At 38.8% G+C, this 21,547-nt stretch overlaps 1 protein-coding gene across 6 annotated transcripts in view; it reads left to right on the forward strand.

Annotated features, from left to right (window-relative positions):
* Positions 1-21,547, forward strand: part of MID1 (midline 1) — a 385,559-nt gene that overhangs the window by 230,307 nt on the left and 133,705 nt on the right. The window contains exon 1 of one of the 6 annotated variants that reach the window (XM_011950897.1): positions 12,415-12,547. The exons of the other annotated variants lie outside the window; for them this stretch is intronic. The gene's annotated coding sequence lies outside the window, so the exon portion shown is untranslated. Of the gene's footprint in view, positions 1-12,414; positions 12,548-21,547 lie in introns of those variants that run through there. 6 annotated transcript variants of the gene reach the window in all.

A 21,547-nucleotide genomic window follows, 5' to 3' on the forward strand; every position in this document is an offset into this window, starting at 1 on the left:
TAATACAAGTGCGCTACTCTGTGAGGATATAACAGTTACCTAAGTAATATATCTTGATACCTTTTTGCCCTTTTCTAAGGAAAATAAGTATTTATTGGAAGGACAAGTTCACATAGAGTCAGCAGGTAATAATCCGCAGTACTTCCTGATGTTGCTTCCATGGGCTGGAAGAGTGTTTGGTGGTTCTAAATGGCACAGGGCTACTTGTCCATACCCTTGACCCAAGGATGTCAGGTGCGCCCAATCAACCTAGAAATCACTGTGGTGACAGAAGTTGGGGCCCAATCACCCTCAGGGCCTTGACACTGATTTGGAGTGTACCAGTTTGGAAAGTCTCTGCAGAATTCCCCAAGACATTAAGTTTATAATATCGCTTGAGGGGTCCTTAGAAAGAAAAAGTGCCTATGTTTTAGTGTCATTCTCGTTTTTCAGGGCAAGGGTTGATGAAAAGATACTGAGAGAAGACAGTACAGATAGAGGACAAAGTGAACAAAAATAAGGACCCACTGATTTTGTCTTTGCAAGGTCTAAACTGAGTTACAGATTGAGCTGTAAAATATATACTCAATACATGTATCCTCAAAATATTCTTCACACATTTGTGCCCAAGACATACTAGTTGATAATATTAATACATAAATATATATACAAACACATATATATGCCTTACAATAGAGTCCTATTTTTAGTATGTAACAACTATACTATTTTCAAAATAGTCATCGGCACAAACACCAGTACCACGGCTAAATCTGACGTCATTGATCTTTTCTCCCTATAAGAATATCTTTTGTAGGCCCATAAGTGAGAGATGGCGCATCCCCTCAGCTTCATTCAGTCCTTTATGGAAATATTTATGAAAACCTTACTGTGTGCTTGGTAGCTATCAGAGTTCTTGGCATATAAAAGATTTCAAAATAAATTTGCGTAGTATTGCTTTGGGGGATGAGGGCTTGGTGTTGTCTTCCTCTCCCCAAAAGAAAAAGTGTGTGTGTGTGTGTGTGTGTGTGTGTGTGTGTGTGTGTGTGTGTGTGTGTCAGTGTCAGAGGGACAAAGACAGAGGTAGAGAGACAGAGTGTGAGAGTGTGTGGGTATTCAGAGAGAGAACATGAGTCCCAGTCTTATCCTTATCTTCCCACATACAATGCAAGCTATTTGGAATTGTAGAGCTAGAAGTGATCTTAGCTAACATTTTCCCGATCTCCTACCCAATACAGGAGCTTCTTCTACAATAACCTTCATCAAAGGGTGGAACCCTAAAATATAAGACTAGAAGTCTCTTTTTGTTGGGCAATAATTTGATTCAAAATGGTATCATTATTTGGTAACTCAAGCGGCACAGTATAAATTTCTGTGGGAAATTGGAACGGGGAGCCCAAGCTGGACTGGTCGTGACTGCACCATGGAAGGAGGACATTTGGGACCAGTCTTGAGCTGACATTATGTTCCACTGAGAAACTAAACACTAGTGCTTTCTCAATTCATTTATATATTTCTCGAAGTGTTCCATAGTCTTTAATTTGTGCTAACAAAATTGATCAGAAGTACTATATTAAAATTATCATTCATTTTTTATACTTACTGAGCAGCAGTAAGAAAAGCAGGAATCTTTGTCATTTTGTTTAGCATGTAAATGCACAAAAACCTCAGCTTACCTGAACTTTGCTAAAATATCAACACTTAATTAACCACAAGTTTTCTGCATTATACTTTTCCTAAAGATTTGTGAAATACAAGGAAGAAGGTGATATTATGAATTACTGTAAAAATGCATGGTCATGGATGCAATTATACATTCAAATCAATCTCCTATGTCATCTCTATTTATGATCAAATGAGAAAAGGTCTTTTTAATGATGATCTCAAGGAAAAATAAGATTTGAAATTACCTGAAACCTTTCAATTAGATCCAATATGTGATTTGTAGTTATGCAAGTGAAGTGGACTCAAGCATTGTAGAAATATTTCAGTTAGGATTTTTTTTTAAGTTTTCTATTTGGGGTTCAGTTAACCAGAAAATTAAATTAACCAGAACTCTCTCATTTCCACAGAATTTCAGTTAATTGAGATTTGATTGTACTTTTATTGTCATCTTTGTTCCCACTTGGAAATTAATTCCATTTCAGACTTATTTCTTGGAGGGTGTTTAGTATAGTTATCACCTTAAATGAGTAGGATAGGGTGCGTAGGGTGGCTTTTCATTGTTGGATTTTAATTATTACTATATATGCATGTATATATATATAGTGTATATATATAGAGAGAGTATATATATATGAAAAAGAAAGAGCTTACCTTGGCAGAAGTGTTTAAAGAAACATAAGTAGTTAATGCCCTCACTGTGATTTGACTTTCATCTTCCTTTTTTTAAGCACATTTTTCATTTTTTCCCCCTTTAAACCTACCATTTAGAACTGAAAAGTATTTTTCAAGAAATGGAGCAATGCTTTCTATCCCATTTATTAAAGTAATGCGCAGAAGGAAATGCACCGTGGTAAAAACAATTTATACGAGAAATGATAATGTTTTGCTAAAGATAACCAGGAAGTGAGGAGGATAAAAAAACCTCTCAAATAGCAGACAGAGGCCAGATGGTCTTTTTTTTTTTCTTTTTTTTTTTTTTAATGCAGTCACTAAGCAGGAAATTTTGTTTGATTAAGAAGACACTGGTCTTGATTTTCATTCAGCAGTTTTGAGGAACTTTTTTTAATGGACACACACACACACACACACACACACACCCCACAAGCCATTTTCATTCAGCCAAATGATCATTTGTGCTATTGTGAGCAAGATTCTGCTGATGAAAATGTGAAGTCTTAATGATAAAGAAGAAAACGAGTTCCCAAGTCTCAGTTATGAAAGAATTTGGAATTTACCCACTACCCTAAAGACCCTCGATCATTACCATATCCATCATATTGTTGTAAGGTCTGGTGTTTTGTTTTGTTTTCTTTTGATAGCCTGGAATAGAAGAAAGGCTGTGTACCACAGTGGCTAACTAGGGTTTTGTGAGATACAGGGTAGACCAGGGGGAAAAAATAGAGGTTTTGGAGTTCAACACCCCAGGGGGCTAATGTGCATAAAGCGACTGCTCCAAAGGACCTGAGTTTAATCCTTGGAGCTGCCAGTCAGGATCAGGATGAAGAAGCACCCATGCAAAGAATTGCTTCTGGATGCTGATAGGCAGGGAGGTGGATGTGGGGGTGGGGGCTAGGAAGGGGGAACGGAGCACCCCTCTTTGGACTGTGATGTTTTGGCAGTCAATGCTCGGAGGAGGGTAGCTGGCAGTGGCTCCAGCACAACAAAGCTCTCTTCGGTGAAGTCACCAGCACTCTTGCCATCGTCTGGCACCCTTTGCCCAGCACCCCAGGAGTGAGCAGTTTCTAGTCTGTATTCTAAGGATGAAAATGACTAAAGTTGTGAAACTAAGTATTTGCATCTGTTTCAAAGAGAGAGTCACTTGGAATTTGGAAGGGGAAGAATAGATTTAGACAACTGGCAAAATTGTTTGGAATGATGCCCTGAATCAAGAGACCCTGTTGACTTAAATAAGGACAAGCTAAAGGAGCTACGTAAAAGAGATAAACGACATATCTTTACCATCAAGATGGCAAATCAGGCATTCAAATTTGTTATTTCAAAAATGAAATGTGTTCTCATATAGTTGTGTGATACTTTCTCCAATTGGTATTCATATTTATAGTCAAAATAAGTATAACTTCACTTTAATATAGCTTAGCCACCTTGAAAGCTCACTGTTCTTAAAGCTAGATTGTTTTTTGTAAGTGAATTTTTAAGCCCTATATTGCATCTTAAGTACTGAGTTCTTTTGATTTTTTTTATGTTTAAAAAATGGCTTTTTTTAATGTTTAAAAGCCAGCTTCTTGTCTAATTTGATTCAATGGATAAAATGTACAGGATGAAACTCACACTTAAAATGCATTTCAATGAGAATTAAATTGTTTAAAATGAAACTTTTTTCCTTTAAATTTTAAACAAACAATAAGATACAAAGCAAAATAACAAGAAAAAACTCTTAAGTCAACTCCCTAAGGTCATACCTTTTGATATTAACTCCAAATTCGTGCCTTGTATTCATGTTTTACAAATTACATTTATAATTTATCTCAAAGATAACAAGGAAGCATACTTTGATAATGTAAGGAGAATCTCTCAGACTTTAGCCTGCCTTGAGAATATGTTTTAAAAGCCATTAGGAGCTTCATAGCATTTACGGGATTTGTTCTTATACAGAGTACATTTTTTTACATATATTTTGGGCAAAATTCTCAAGTCTCCAAATAAACAACTTAAATCTTGGTTTTTAGGCCAAAAAGTCTTTGGGTTGGGAATACCTCACCCTCAGAAGACTACTTGCTTTATAACCCCTCCCCTGGACCCCTGCGACCCTGTCCTCCCACAAACCTTATTTGCTTCACTGTGGAAGAGTGGCACAGGGCACCCACCACCCAGACTTCCCAAGCTCTTCTCTTGGTCTCTGCTGTAGCTACAATAACAACTCTTTATTCTCCTACAACAATTGCCTCTGCGACTATTTTCTTTCTAACCCTTTCTTAAAGAGATGGGCTCTAAAAATCATGATCCAGCTGCTATTGTAATATTACCTAGCCAGTGAATTTATTTATTTTGAAATGCTTTTTGATATTATTGTCATTGTCATTGTCAAATGACATTATGACATGTCAAAAGACATAGGCTGTCAACCAGTGGGATCTAGTCTTAACTCATCTTTGGTGCTCACCAGTCATAAAGCTGTAGTCACATGTGTTTATTTCTCCCAGCACTCTTCCCTCATTTACTTCCTTTCCTTCATGAAATTTCCTTTTCTAGTGGTGCAAAAGCTGGTGAGTAAGTACAGACAAAACCAATGCCTCTTCCAATGTCTCTATTCATTTCCTTCCTGTCCATCCCTATAATCTTAACTGTACATCCATGGTTATTTTCAACTTTGAGTTAACATCCTAGAATCAAACACTTAAGATATTCAGGTAATTCTGAATAGGCTACGGTTTCAATGTGTCACCCAAAATTTATTTGTTGGAAATTTAATCCCCAATGCAGCAGTACTGGGATGTGGGGCTTAATGGTAAAGCCCTTACGAATGGATTAATGCCGCTATTAAAAGGGTTTGTGGAAGTGGGTTCTTCCTCTCCTGCTCTTTTGCCACATGAGGACATAGCATAGTCCTCCCTTCCAGAGGACACAGCCTTCAAGATGCCATCTTGGAAACAGAGAGACCAGGCCTTGACCTGCTCTCTGTTTTTTTTTTTTTTTTTTTTTTAGATGGAGTCTCTGTCGCCCAGGCTGGCACAATCTCTGCTCACTGCAACCTCTGCTGCCCGGGTTCAAGCAATTTTCCTGCCTCAGCTTCCTTAGTAGCTGGGATTACAGGCGTCTGCCACTGCGCCCAGCTAATTTTTGGATTTTTAGTAGAGACAGGGTTTCACCATCTTGGCCAGGCTGGTCTTGAACTCCTGATCTCGTGATCCACCCACCTCAGCCTCCCAAAGTGCTAGGATTACAGGTGTGAGCCACTGCACCCGGCCTAAATCGTTGTTCTTTATAAATTACTTAGTCTCAGGAATTCTGTTATAGCAGCACAAAATGGACTAAAACATCGTGGTTCCTGCTTTTTTGGCTCACTAAGTGTTCATGACTTTTCTCTTTCAAAATTTTATTGCTAAAATAAATAAAGATGTCACTATTTTACAATAATTCATCACATTGCATTTTCCTGTAAGAAATAGTAAAAGTTGGATTTTTATGCCCTTGAAAAAGAACTCTATCCTTGAGGCAATCTGAAGCTAAACATTTAACAACTTGAAAAATTAAATCACAGCTCTCTGACCAAACACCGGAAAGTTTTATACTGAAATTCAGATACTCTTTGCTTGTTTATTGGCAGGGAAAAAGCCAAGATGTCAAGAAAGCCAGCACAAATATGAGTAGTAATATCCCCTTAGCTAACATAGATTTGTACCACCCATCTACCTTCTATCATGTCATCCTTTTTATTTCTTTCATTTTCATGCATGAGTCTTTGAAATGTTTGTGTTTTTAAAAACTTTTTTTTTTATTTCCTTCATTAAAATGTAAGCTCTCCAAGGGCAGGCCTTTGCGCTCATATTTACCACCAATTTGCTGCTGCCTAGAGCAGCTCCTGGCACACAGAATGACCTCAAAAAATACCGTGGGAATCAAAGAGTAGTGAAAGAAATGACTCTTCTGATTTTACTCCAAAATAAGTAGTTCTAATTTTTTTTAATACTTAAAGAAAGCCAAATGGATGTACATATAGGATTTCTAATGTCATAAAAGTAACAAAATTAGCTTACTCTTCCAAACTCTTTTATTTTATTAATATTTTTTGAATAATAAAAAATTATAGAATGCTTCATGAATTTGTCATCCTTGCACTGGGGCCATGCTAATCTTCTCTGTATCATTCCAATTTTAGTCTATGTGCTGCTGAAACAAGCACCAAACTCTTAAAATTAGCTTAGGTTCAGAGTGAAGAGCTGAAGTTGCAGACCAGACCCAAGCTGTTTTTGGGACTATGAAGGACATTAAGGGCACTGTTTAGTTGAGCAAAATCTATGGGTGAGACTTACCTGCCTTCTGCCAATTTTCCTGGTACAACAGTTGATGTCAGAGGGTGGTCGGATAAGGAGCTTGGAGCTGTTGGTAAGGAAGTTCTCATCACTTTCTTGCAGGCTCCTTTTACCTCTAGTCTTCTATGACTCAAGGGTCATTCAATGCCAAATGAAATTCTGCCTCTATGGTAACTGCTAGAAAGCCCAGTGATGATCTGATTTCTAGTAACAACTGTTGGCCATATTCCCAGGAGGAGCTAGGAGTTGTGTCTATTAGGAAATAATTTTCCATGGATCTATCACCTTTTTGTACCTCTTGTGAGCTGGAGCACTGAATGCTTTTATTCCATACTATTTCCCAGGATGTTTGTATAGCAGTCTTGGGAGATAGAGGTAATATCTTGCTCCAGAGGAGAAGGCAGGTTTGTTTGTTGTTCATAATATTAAAGACAACGTCTTCCTCCAGGGCAAAAGTTGGGCAGGCTAACTCGCAGTCCATTATAAAAGATTCAGATTCCCTAAGCTTGGGGTTGCTCAGGTATGATGCAAATCTCTTGAGTGTGCAAACATGGACCTAGGATGCTCCATAGGACTTCAAGGACAAGGGGTACCAACAGAACGTGAAACACATACCATTTGAGTAAAAACAGCCTTTATCTTTGATTCAGGTGTCTTCTGCCAGCATTCATGAAACGAAACTGGCAAATAGCAAAAATCTGAAACATTTCACTGTTCTTGATAGTTTCACATGCTCCATCCATGCCAGGGTACCTTATTTCCTGCAAAATAAAAAATTCTGACAAAGAGTGCATATGGGACAGGGTGACCTTCAGTGGGAAGCAGAAGTGAAGCCCCAAGTTCATGGTGAGAGATCAGTGGAAATGAACAGAGGTATGTCATAGTGTAGGAAATAGATGAAATTGCCAATGTGAAGATAAGTCATTCGTGTTAAGAATAAAAATGCTAGTTCATTTTGCATTCACATACTGTTTGTTCATATAGGACGCTCCATGAATGTTATTGAATAAATGGATTTATATCCTTCTTGCAAAAATGGTATGAAGTGGTTTCCAGTAAAAAACACAGATAATGAATCTATTCAAAGAAGAGTGGGAAGAGGCGATTCAGGACAACAAGGGAAGAGGGACCCCAACCCCGCAACCCCTACCACCCTGTCCTTCCATAAGAGCGAGAATTTTGTCAGGCACTTGAAAAAGTTCACCTCACTAATCCTCAAAGGACCCTTAAGATTGCTCTCATCATCCACGTTTTACAGATAAGGAAACTACGTAGAAGATAGGAAGAGCATCTGTGAGTATAAGATATGTACAGTATCTGGCTCCAATCTGCCTTTGCAAGGAAATGGCAGAGCCAGGATTTGAACTCAGGTTTATCTGACTTCAAGGTACTATGTGGTTTTGTTTGTTTGTTTTTTGTTTTTGTTTTGTTTCATTTTGTTTTGTTTTTGGAGACTGAGTTTTTTTACTCTTATCACCCAGGCTGGAGTGCAGTGGCATGATCTCAGCTCACTGCAACCTCTGTCTCCCAGGTTCAAGTGATTCTCTTGCCTCAGCCTCCCAAGTAGCTGGGATTATAGGCACCCACCACCACGACCAGCTAATTTTTGTATTTTTAGTACAGACGAGGTTTCACTACGTTGACCAGTCTGATCTCGAACTCCTGACCTGCCCGCCTCGGCCTCCCAAAGTGCTGGGATTACAGGCATGAGCCACTGCCCCCAGCCTCTACATGTTTTTTTTACAGGACACCACATCGACAGTGTCAGCCCGCAACTAGACCAAGAACTCTTGGGCCCACTAAGCTCAGGGCTTAGCCCAAAGTTTTCTGAAAGCATGCCAGAGGGAAAGCTGGATGAAATGCTTTAGTAAAGAAGAAATCACATTAGCTCATCACTCATCTGACAATGGAAAGGACTGATCAGAAAGGAGGGGAAAGGAGAATAGTGGCAGAACATAGAAAAGAGAAAAAAAAAGACTGAAATTTTTAATGGAGTGCAAAATCGGACATATTTTTTACTTTTGTGAACCTCTTTAGAGACTACAATAATAATTCTTATGTGATAAGTCCAGTAAACTATGATGATGTTTTATTAAATATACCATCATACTAGCAGCTTTTGTGGAATTTGTGTCAGAAGAAAAGTATAAGATATTACCACCGTGACTTGGCAAAACCGGTGTACTATATTAATGTTAGCCACTTAGTTGCTGTAATTGTTTCTCAACGTAATACCCACTGCATAGTTTCCCTGGGAGTTCTTGAAAGCTCTATTGAAAGGTTATATTTAAAGTGTAAGTTAGAGTGTGCTGTGAATGGAGAGAAAATTGTTTTTCTTTTTGTAGAAAATTCACTTTCCTTGGGACTATATACTAAGTTAGCTCAGTTATTTGACAGAACCAGTATCTTGTTTTACAAAGGGAAAAACATAGATCTAGAAATTTCAAGAAGTGGATCACTGGTTGAAAGGGCAGGGAGTGTGACTGAATGTGATTTGAAAGCAGTTTTAATTTTATGACACTTTACAGTGTGTGTGTGTGTATGTGTTTTAATGATAACCTAATTTTATTGCCCCAGACTTAAAGATCTGTGTGCCACCTGGAGAAACTACAGTTCATCCATTAGCATGTAAATGTGTTAAGAGTATTTTTGCTTGAATTTCTCCCGAGAAGCCTCCTGGCTTTGTTCTGTACAGACACACAGTCTCGACGCTGTTCTTAATATCCTGTTTTCACTTGTCAGCGCTGTTGTCCTTTTCGTTGCCATGTTCCCATCATTCCTCTTCTTTCATGTGGTGCTTTACAATAACATTCAGAACAAAAGAGTCACTCCTCTTTCTGTTGCCTTGAAAAAAAAAAAAAAAAGACTTCTTCCCCTGACTGTAGAGCTTCAGTGATCAGGGGAAATGTTTAAAGCATGTTATTTGTAATAGTTAACCAGGAATTGTGAATAAGGGTTAGTTTTCCTTACTTTTTAAGATCACGAGGTGGCTTCAGGGTATTGTGAGCAAAAGGTTTTTGTGTGTGGCTGACTTTGAAGTTGAGGGAAAAAGCGATTTTCTTTGAGAAAAGGAGCCATCATATTTGAGAGAATTTCCCAATCTGCTCACACAATGGGAATCAGTTACTCTATAACATCGTCATTACCTCCGTGAGTCACGAGACTAGTATTTGTTCTTGTCTTTGAACTTAAGCTTTCCAGTGTTCAGAGAACAATTGTGAAATGTCGCATTGGCCATCACCAATAACTATTTTGCTCCTGGTTGGTAATGATTGGGAAGGGGAGGGTGTGTACTTTCTCTGCCTTCTGGGAGAGTATTATATAAATAAAGTAAGAAAAAGTTTCCCCAAGCAGCAAGCTTTTCTCCAGGGCACAATCTATTATACTTGCTGCAAAAATCCCACTTGACTGGTCTTTCAGAGAATAGATCACTTGTGTCATTTTGTTTATTTCCAGGTAACCTTTTGCAGATATGAGCAGGCAGTTGTTGTTTTTCAATAAACATTATCTATAGGTTTCTGTTTTTGCACTGAGGAAGGAATGTTTCTGTAATGCAGAAGGGATGCTATAACTGAGGGGTTTGTGAAGAGTGAATTCTAAGCAGTCTCAAATAATTTTGAAAAGGTGCTTTTGTATATGTATATGTGTACTTATGTATACATACACATTATATATAACTACAAAAACTAATTCCATTATGGACATATGTAGGACTTTATACAGACATATAAATAGTTCTATGAATATATATATAGAAATGCCTAGCAAACTATAAATACATTTGAGAAAGCATTCAGGGACGGTAGTGGTAAACACTTTTCATCTGTGTCTGGTTTCACAGAAATTAGTAACTTCCGTTTCTGCTACCACCACGCTGTTGGTCCATTCACCAGGAGGATTGATTTAGACTTCTGCTAGGAGACTAGGCATGGCCAGCTCTCACCCTCTTCCTCTCTGTCCAATCTGCTATCATTGCCTTCAGAACCAAATTCTTGCATGATACCCAGTACAGCATAGACCTGGAAAACATCGGTCATTTTCAATATAATGTAAAACAGGTTCTGTGTGCCTTTAAAACTAAATGCTTTATTTCTTAAACTGTAAAAGACATGAAATGTCTGAGACATTCAGATAGCGGGAAATTTCATCTGCAAGTTGTCAGATTATGCCCTTTAAAAGATTATAATTTTTTTGTTGTTTATCATTTTCTCTTGAGGGGTGGAGTAAATATTTCTTTCCTGATGTTTCAACTTCAGATGTTCAGGCTAATTTTCTACTACAGTGCCAAAATAGGGAAAAGTTAGGCCTGTAGAATTTTGACAATTTAAATGTTGTTTTAATAAAAGGCATGTCTTGATGAAAAGTTCTTTAGAATTCTACTTGATGATCTATGTGTGTCTCTTCCGAGGACAATGAGAACTTCTTAAGGAAGTCATCTGTATGTGAAATTGAGTAATCCTTTTATTCATTGTTAAAAGACAAATGAAGTTATAATTTGGAGAGACATATGCCAAAAAAAATCTATGTTTGCATTTTTATGTCCTAACATGTGAAGCATGCTTTGATTTACTGTGAAGTGTTGCAATGGCAATAAAGTAGATGTTGAGACGTGCAAACTGGGCGCCCAAGGAAGCAGTTCTTGCCTCTGCATCCCCTTTATCATGAATGTTCCTTAAACACCTTTGGTGGAGTCTAAGTGTCTGGATTATGAATTGAATTGTGCAAGATTCTTTTTTTAAACACTTTCCTGATGATTTACTTTACTTGCAGTTTCTTGTCTTGCATAGTGATAAGCAACATCCTTCAAAGAACTGCAGTGCAGGACTTTTTTTTTTTTTTTTTTTTTTTTTGCTTTTAGGAAGACTACTTCCCCTTCCTTCTTTAGTCAATCAAATTTTAAAAGATTACTTTCTATTCTCAGTTCACCCTTTCTTTGCCATTCTGGAGACTGAAATTTTGGACACCCATCACAGATTTGCTATTATATATATACCGTGTATGTAATATTCAATATATATATACACATATGTTATTTTTATATATGTTTGTACATAATGTATGCATATGTGTGTGTGTGTGAAACCTGTGTGTGTGTATATATATATATGTATATTTTATACATATATTTTAAATTGTTTATCAGGATGATAGATTGCTATTTAGGTCACTATTTTTGGAAGAAATAAATGACTGTTTTATTGTGTCTGTACTGGAGATTGTTCTTCCTGATGTGACTTTGAAGAAAACTTCTTCCAAACATTATACATTAATTCAGAAGATAAAGGCACAAAATAATGTGTATATTATTTTTTTAAATGAACGAGCCAGCATCCAGAGCATAATGTGATCATGTGCTCAGTAGGACATTGAAAGGCCCCAAAGGCAAATGAGTCTAGTGCCTGTTCCCAACCCCAGAAGTTGGGCAGGATGGCTCCTGTTGGTGGCATGGAAAGCTAGCATTCAGCCTTCTGCCACAGGACACTGTCTCAGTCGGCCAAGCTGCTGCTGGTCCCTGTAAGGAATGAGAGTACAGATCCTGTTGCCAAGTCATCATTTTTTTGGACCAGGCAGTGGGTGTTGAGCTGACCTGAGCTAACTTTTCATTTGGGTTCAGTTGAACATTGAGTAGGCCAGAGGATAGGGAAGTCGTGGCAGGGGCCATGGAAAAGGCAGTTGATTCTTCAACTCAGGCAACCCTGGCGGAGTGGATGAGGTGGAGCTGGCCTTCCTGGAATTGTTGGACCGATTTTCCTGTTGTGTTTCACTGTTGACGCGCTCTCAGACACACAGGACCGCTCCAGCACTGCCTGCCACCCACCATCTGGTCTCGGTGGCCTGTCTGTCATTTCGTGGGTCCCCATCCTCTGCCTACGGCGATGTTTCTTCAAAAAGAACTAGTGTGCAGTCCATTGGTGGGTATTCAAGGTGATCTGTTTGTCAGAATCTAGAGAGGTGCTCAAAGAACTATTAAGGACCAATGTGCTAGTTCCTGTTTTTAACCTGTTTATCAGTCTTTCAATTGAACAAATTGGATTTCTGAAACTGTTGAGGGGCTTTCTGCACTATTAAGACAGAACAGGATAGGGTGGTTGTTCCTCCAGGAATCTGGGTTGTTCTTTTGCATTGCCATTTGTGTTTGTGCTTGTCTGCTTGTATAAATGAACTTCGAGAAGGAGTGTTTGTATTCTATTAAGTAAATTTGGAAGACTAGGTTTCAATTAAAATAACCAGACAGTGTGACCCAGCTTCCATTTCCCCTTAATTTTGACCATTAAAGCTTTCATATCCCTACAGACATCTGCCATGCTTTGAAGTGATTCTTTTCAGGAATGTTCATTCATTATTAATCAGGTTGCATGGTCAGGCGAGTATGTGATTATTTTAAAGAATGTCCTAGAGATCCAATTACTAAGAATGAGGATGTTATAGGCAGATGTGAAAGCACAGAAAAGATTTGGTTAACAGTTTAATCTGATTTGCATGAATTCCACCAGGTGGGTGTTTGGTGAAATTAAAAGTCTTCCCTGGTTCTCACTTCAGGTATGAGGTAAAAACAATAATAATAACAACGTCAGCACTTCTTAGAGAAGAAATGACAAGTTATTCAAAATATCTATTGTATTAATTATTTTAAAACTTGAGGCTAGCATCTCAGTGCTCATCTGCTTGTCACTTTTTTTTTTTTTCCAAACAGTCCCTCTGGTCCCCTACAATTTGCTTGGCAGAAATTCTTAGTTGTCTGTTACTGGTTGAGCAAATGAATTTGAGTGTGCTGACATTTGGAGGCTAAATGCAGTCATAGTTCAGAGTAACATTCTTTACCTATAAAATGTTACTGGATCACCTTTCTTCATCTATTCTTACTTGACGTATTATTTACATTGTTGTTTTTAAGAACCACTTTGCATTTTTACTGAAACAGCCTACATTATGCTATCAATTTCCAGTCTTTCAGAATGCAGTTAAATCCAATTGGATCCCCTTCTCCCCTTTTTCCATCAGTTCATGGCCCTGTTTTATTGTGCCTTTACTAACCCACCTGCTTCTCAAATCGGCCAGAGTACTAATCAGTAAAGTAGCATTTGGGTAGTGTCTTTATTTGGTGGTCTTTATCACTCAAAGTCAAATACTAAACTGCATGATTGAATATGCAGATGCTGAGTGCTTGTATTATGTTATTCAAACTACCGTATGATGAATTCATCTTGGATGTAGCAGCCAGTTTTTATTAAGTTTGTGTTAGAGAAGTTTTTGAGTTGAGAAATTATGCTTAAGATGAGAGCAAATCCCTTCTGAGTTGGGTCCCCATTGCAATCTGCCTCCCAAAGTCAGGTTCATTTCCAGTGTTTCACACTTCAGTAATTTTGAGTCCTCTGAAAGTCTGTATTTCTGCTGGTCCAAGGTAGAAACATCATTCTGCAGTCTTTAAAAAAATATTTCACCTGTAGTTCTATAATAAGGATAATCTCATAGCAAAAATCCAAGCAAGAATAAGTCAACTAAATCTTAATTACCCAGGTGAACAGGGGTTAGGAGGAGTGGATAATCGAGTAAATTGTCTTGATTTCGTTTCTGAAATTTAGCACTCTCAAATAATTCATTTGTTCATTTTTAATGCTGTTTGTTGTTTGAAACACTTATAGGAGCTTCCTGTTCTGAAACCATTTTCGTGTAGCTTGGTGTAACATTGTGCAATTTTAACAGTATGTTTGTCATCTCAGTTATGTTTTGGTAAATTTAACAATAAACTTAGTCTCTATAGTCCAGAGGATATTTGGAAAAGAACTAGAGGAAGTGCCCTGGGAATCATCTGGGCAGTGGCTGAGAGCCACCTGGTATTAACAGTTAATCACAGGCCACCCAGTGTTGGCATCCAAGTTTATTCCTTGGTCTAGTGACTCATTAATTTCCCTGGTAGTGAAGGCTTTAGAGTTGTACAAAGTGAGGGCCTGAAAGTAAAATTATTGATAGAATTGATAGAATTGCATGTTCTTTTTCATATACTCCAAGTTAGAAAAATAATTGTATTTCATGGAGTATGCAGACATAACCTAGAATACTTATAGGAAAGCATTGAGAGGTGGGTTTACCTTATGATTAAAAATGTCAATACCTCCATTAAGGGAAATTTGGGATAAAAAATTATGGATGATGTGCTGATGATGGGCGATCTCCTTATTCTAATGGATAAGTGAACTCACAGAATGCATTTGGTCTGGAGACTCCTAAATCTTGGTCAGTTCTTGAATATGCAAGTGAAACTTCTATATCCTTGGCATTCTAAACCAGAAGACCTGCCCATTGAATTTGGCTATGGATTAAACTGGTAATGCATTCTATCTTCACAGGGATCCTAGGTGCTCCTTCAAGGTGCAGGTTATCTTGATTGTGTCATAGCAGGGGTCAGGAGAGACTACAAAGAATAAAATTGTGAAATTCTAAATAAAAATGAATAAGCTAGCCAGCAGGCTGGTGGCAAGGGTTGTGACAGTGTAAGCTGGAGATTAAATGCTATGTCTGAATGGACTCGCCAGGTCAGTATTTTTGCCTCTTACTTCAGAGGAGGGAGCAAAGAATCTAACAGACATGAACCCATTTAACTTCTATGCCCTTGGTCTGCAACAATAATTCATAAGAGCACCTATCCTGAGTTCCCCATCTCCCTTCTCAAACCCAAACCCTAAAACTGAGGAAGTCCCTAGGTCCTAGGTCCTTCCTCTTCCACTGGGAATTTTCTCCTTCAAGATGTTTTCTCTCATATCCTGTACCTTGGACAAAAGAGCACCTTCCCCTCTCCAGGAAAGTCCTCCTCCTGGGATGAGTGTTTTCTCAGGATGAAGACACCTGGAGCCTAGAGGGAGCAAGGGGCCACCTGCTCAGGCAGCTGGATCAGCCAGATCATCTTAGCCATCACCTGGGTACCAAGGTCTCATCATTCTTACAGCCCTCACTGTTAGCTTTCCATCTTTCTGTTGATTAATTTTCCTTAACCCCAAAGGCACATGCCTCTTACATCCAGTTTTTATCATGGGGAGTTTCAAGGGAGTTGGTCATTTGTCTCAGGCTGCACATTCATGACTAGCCTCAAATTTAGACTGTGAATGTTTTATCTCCATATGAGATTTGTGTTTGTGTGTCTTCCTGCACACGTGCATGTATGTTCCTGTATCAACTCTAGAGTGAATCCAACCATTTTGAAAGAATGAGATTAATCACATAACTTTAAACCTTAGGTCCTATTACTAACTATTCTGTTGTGTACTAGAAAATAATATTTTAAAATAAAAATTTTAGTTATTTTGTACATAGGAGAATTATATCACTTTGTGTTTTCAGTTAAAAGGGTTAAATGTAAAAATTTAGGATATGTCACACTTTTAGAGCCATCTTTTAAAATAATTCCTCTTTGTTGAATATGAAGTCACCAAATCTAACAGTGGCCAGACTATCTGGGCCTCCTAGGAGGTTCTACTCTCATCTTAAACAAAGAAACACACACACACACACACACACACACACACACACACAGAGAGAGAAAACAAAGAATCCAAACATGAAACCAGAAACATATAGGAAAAATTATTTGTTCTAGGAAGCAAAACAAAGGCAATTGCTAAGAGCATCAAATGATCCCATTTACTGAGTCCCTGGTATAGGCCACGAATGATTGGGAATAAGATTGAAGGCACAGTTTAGGAGAAGCTAGAGCAATGCTTTTAAAGGAGAAAAGGTGACCAGATTCATACTTTGAGCAGCAGGGAGCGGCTCAATGCTTTGTGCCTTTGAGAGGAGTGACAGGAAAAAGCAGTGGTGCCAAAAGCATGTTGCAAACATTCAGCTGAAGGAAGAAAGACTAGAGGTGAGAATCAAATTAGGAGGATTTTTTGGTAATGGTGTAGGAATGCAGCAAGGAGAGTCTGGATCAACACAGAGGCAGTGGGAACAGAAGGAAGGAAAACAGTGCAAAGGGCTCCTGAGGATTGACACATATATGTCTTAGCTAATGATTTGGATTTGGGGGATAGAGGGTATGTTCATTTCCTACTGATGCTGTAACAAGTTAGCACAAACCTGATGGTGTTAAACAATGCAAATTCATTATCTTATATTTCTAGAGTCAGAAGTCTGACACAGGTCTCACTGGGCTAAGAGTAAGATATTTTTAGGGCTGCATTCCTTTTGGGGGCCCTTGGGGATAATTCATTTCCTTGCCTTTTCCAGCTTCTAGCCTGCATTCCTTGGCTTGTGGCCCCTTCCTCCATCTTCAAGGCCAGGCATGACTGGTCAAGTCTTTGTCATATCTCATCATTCTGACTCTGATTCTGCTTCCTGCCACTTCCACATTTAAAGAGCCTCGTGATTCCTTTGGGTCCACCTAGATGATCCATGCTACTCTCCCCATCTCAAGGTCAGCTACTTAACAATCTTAATTACATCAGCAACAATCAGTCCCCTTTGCTCTATAACCTAAAATATTCACAAGCTCTGAGGAGGAGGCTGTGTATATCTTTGGGGGCCATAATTGTACCTCCCCCAAAGAGGGAGGAGTAGAAACTGTGGTGTCTGCCATCTGGTGACCAGGAGGATAGAAGCGCTGTGAGGAGACACCAGAAACCCTGTAGAAAAGACAAAGACAGGCTCATGAGGGAAGAGGATGAATCCCACGTGATGTGCATTCCAAGTCTGAGGCACTTGCAGTACATGAAGCAAAGAACTGTCAGTGCTAAACTGGGTTCTAGAAAGGGATGGCATCTTGGGATACAAGCCTAGCAGTCATTCTCAGAGAGGCAGTACATGAAACAAACAAAAAACTGGATGGCCCTGTCGTTATTTTTATAAAGCAAAGTTCCTTCTCTTGAGCAGATGCTACTACCATGCTTCTTGTACTTCCCAGCCTGTGCAGCCAAGAGCTAAATAAACCTCTTTTCTTTATAAATCACCCAGCCTTAGGTATTCTGTTATAGCAACACAAAATGGACTAAGATACACATCGTGAGAGAGGAAAGGAAAGGAACAAGAGGGAAGTGTGAAAACATTTACTTCATTATTTTCTATCAAAACATCTGTTTATTAATTTTCCATTTTAAAGAAGTACTTTCCTCATAAGTCTTGAATTTATAAGAAAGTTTCTTCAAAAGATGTATCCAATGCCTCCCACAATGTGGGGCTTCACTGTAATCTGTCACTAAAGACTCCCCTGCCTAGGAGAGTGATTAGAGTGAGTGCTAGAGGGACTGTAGGGAACATCTGTGGACACTCACCCATGGATACGCAGACAGCTAATAAGTAGCAAAACTGCAGAATGTCTTAGATTGTCCAGTCACCTGTCTATCTCTTTCCCCTTTCATTCATTATTCTGTGCTCTGTTCTAGATGTCTGAACTATGGACAGGCAGAGGTGTGAGCTGTGATTTGTTGCCGTTCCCGGTTTGTTGCAAGGGACTCTCAAGATTATCTAGATCCTCTTCTCAATGAGGACCAATCTGCCCATTCACAAAAATGTTAAGCTGTAGGATTTCCCGACAATATGCATGTGTGATTTCCTTTTACTGAAGTAAAAACAAAGAAGCTTTTTTTTTTTATCCCGAGGCATGGAAATTACATTATGACAGTTAAGAAGAGGCAAAAGCTGCTGTTTTATGATATTGGGTTTTTTTTGTTGTTTTTTGTTTGTTTGTTTGTTTTGTTTTGAGATGGAGTCTTGCTCTGTTGCCCAGGCTGGAGTGTAGTGGCACCGACTCGGCTCACTGCAACCTCTACCTCCTGGGTTCAAGTGATTCTCCTGCCTCAGCCTCCCGAGTAGATCAAATCACAGGTGCATATCACCACACCCAGCTAATTTTTTGTGTTTTTAGTAGAGACGGGGGTTTCACCATGTTGGACAGGCTGGTCTCGAACTCCTGACCTCAAGCAATTCACCCACCTTGGCCTCCCAAAGTGCTGGGATTACAGGTGTGAGCCACCGTGCCTGGCCTGATATTGTTATTTATGATATAAATAACAATATAAGCTTGTTATTTATGATATAAATAACAATATAAGCTTGTTATTTATGATATAAATAACAATATAAGCTATATATTTTTTTGTGTGTGTATGTATAATCAAAAGAAAGATAACATTTTGTATAAAATTCCCACCCATGTACCACTATCTGCTTGGTGAATCCCTGTTCATCTTTTAAAACCCACTTCATATTTTACCTCCTTCAGGAAGCTTCTCCCTGTCTCCTCTTCCCCTACATAGCGTTGATTATTCCCTGTCTGTCTTTGGCATGCATCTTTCTTACATTGCATTACAGCTTGTTCATTTTTGTTTCTTGAGATGGGCTCGCCCTGTTGCCCAGACTGTAGTGCATTGGCATGATCATGGTTCATTGCAGCCTCAGCCTTCCAAGCTCAAACCTCGGCCTCCCAAGTAGCTGGGACCACAGGCATGTGCCAGGCTAATTTTTTTATTTTTATTTTTGGTAGAGATAGGGTCTCACTATGTTGCCCAGGCTGGTCTCAAACTCCTGGGATCAAGCGATCATCCCACTTCAGCCTCCCAAAGTGCTGGGATTACAGGCATGAGCCACCACACCTGGACTTGTTCATATTTTCTCTCTCAGAATGAACCATAAGATCATGGAGACAGGGGCCAGGTGTTACCAGTACTTGTCTCAGGACCAAGTACATAGATGAACTTAAATATTTGGTGAAAGAATGAATGGCAAAAAAAAAGGAATGAATGGCATTTTAATTTCTCCAAAAAGATATTTTAAAGAAAGCTAGAAAATAAACCATACTAAGTTTCTTTTAGAAGAAGGAATGGAATGAGTACAAATAAGATACTGTTGAGTCATGTAACAAAAATGATATCTATACCATTGTAAAACCTTGGTAAAAGTGGAAGAAGTGGGATGCACTATAGATATCAAACCAAAACCCCTTCCTTTTTGGTAGCATACAGGCAAAAGATTTAGAAAATTGGCTGAACTTCACTTACTACATCTGAGTATTTTGTCTTCACCTAACACAATTAACCATTTACAGTGTAGACACTTGCATAAAGCACTATGCCAGGTGCTATGGCAATAAAAGAAAAGATCTAGTTTTGAGCAGCTACTATTAAATCATTCTTACATGAGTTTCCCCTAAGCACTCGAGTCACGTAATTTCCATTGATGTCAGATTGAAAGCCTGTTGCATATCATTTCCCGTTAGCACTGGAAACGTGTGCTTGTCCAAGTCTTGCTCCACCATCCTTGCCGCTGTTGCCCACACAGCATTTTATTCATACCTCTCTGAGAATGATTTTCATTTATATTCTGGTTATCTATATATGCCTCTATCTTCTAATACATGGCTCAACAAAATAAGATCTGCAGGCCAATGCTGGCCTGTGACCTGTTTTTCCAAATATGGTTATGTTGGAACACAGCCATACTCATTCCTTTATGTATTGTGTCTGATTGCTTTTGCACTACAGTGGTAGATCGAGTAGTGGCAACAGGGCGCTTTTGGCCCACAAAGCCAAAAATGTCTACTGTTTTACCCTTAATAGAAAAAGTTTGCTGATCTCTGTTCTAGTATATTGAGAGATCCTTAAAGTCAAGAACTATGTTTGATTCTTTTTGATTTTAGCTGAAAAGTCAGTACATTTAATGGAATCAATGAATGTTTGAGTCCTTTTGTGTGCTGGGTGCTGTTCTAGGTGTTGGTGGTACATTCTTCAAACAGCAAAGCAAAGTCTCTGCTTTCACAGAGCTTATATTCTAGTGTTGAGGACAGTGGGGACAGAAGGAGCAATAAGCAAACTAAAAGAATATGTCAGTAATAAATATTATAAAGAAAAATAAACCGAGATGGGGAAGAATTGCCACGATGGGTAGGTGGTATAGTGGTAGAAGGGGAATTGGTTTTATATGGGTTCAGAGAGAAAGTGACACTGGAGCAGAGAGTCATGTGGATTCTGAAGAACTTGCAGGGGTGAGCAGGGGATTGATGTGCTTGGCATGTTTGAGGAGTCAGAACGAGGCCATGTGCCCAGAGCAGAGAGAGGAGTGGGTAGCATGGGAGGAAGTGAGCTCACTGTCTGAGTCTTTGTTTTCTGGGGCTAGTTTATTCTGGTGCATTTCTCTCTGGGTGAAATGGGAAGCCCTTACAGGGCAGAGCAAGAGGAGAGGCATGTTCTGTCATGTTTTAACAACAGGCTCTCTGGCTTCTGAGTGGAGGATAGACTATAGAGGGAAAGGCAGGAGTGAACAGAAGCCAAGAGATTGTTTAGAAAGGTCTTATGATAGTCCACATAAGAGATGATGCTGGCTTGGCCCGTGATAATAGAGATGAGGTGATGTGAACCCCAGATTCTGACTTCTTCAGCTAACTCAGTGCCTGGCACACAGTAAACATCTGTTGAAGGAATGAATAAAATGTCAGTATTTCCACTGAGGTCTCTCCAGTGGAATCCTTTCTAGAAATTCTCATCACACCTCTTTGGGATGGAATCCTGGCACCTGCATTAAAAATACAGTCATCATAGTTCTCCAGACATAATTTGATGCTCATCCTTCTATTGAGATTCATTGGTAGGCATTCTTGTTTTATCCAAGAACAAAGCAGACCAAAAGGGCTATATTTTTCCTTTAATTTATATGCTTTTGATGAGAAGGTAGAAGAACTTTGATTTAAAGATAATTCTACATTTTTTTCTATGATTAACCAAAATAATTATTAATAGGTAAAAAACTTCCCATTTCTTCTGAGCCATCTATAGGAACAGGTAACTGAGACCAAGTGGGGATGATATGTTTCTTAGAACAGCAACCCTAGGGTTTCCATTGCAGGTTATGGAAAGATGTACAAGCTTTAATATTTCAAGTCACAGTTGCTCTTTTATTCTTTCCTATGTAGTAAATACTAGTGAATGGTT

The sequence above is a fragment of the Colobus angolensis genome, unplaced genomic scaffold (genome assembly GCF_000951035.1).
Source record: "Colobus angolensis palliatus isolate OR3802 unplaced genomic scaffold, Cang.pa_1.0 Scaffold310, whole genome shotgun sequence".
Classification (NCBI taxonomy): domain Eukaryota; kingdom Metazoa; phylum Chordata; class Mammalia; order Primates; family Cercopithecidae; genus Colobus; species Colobus angolensis.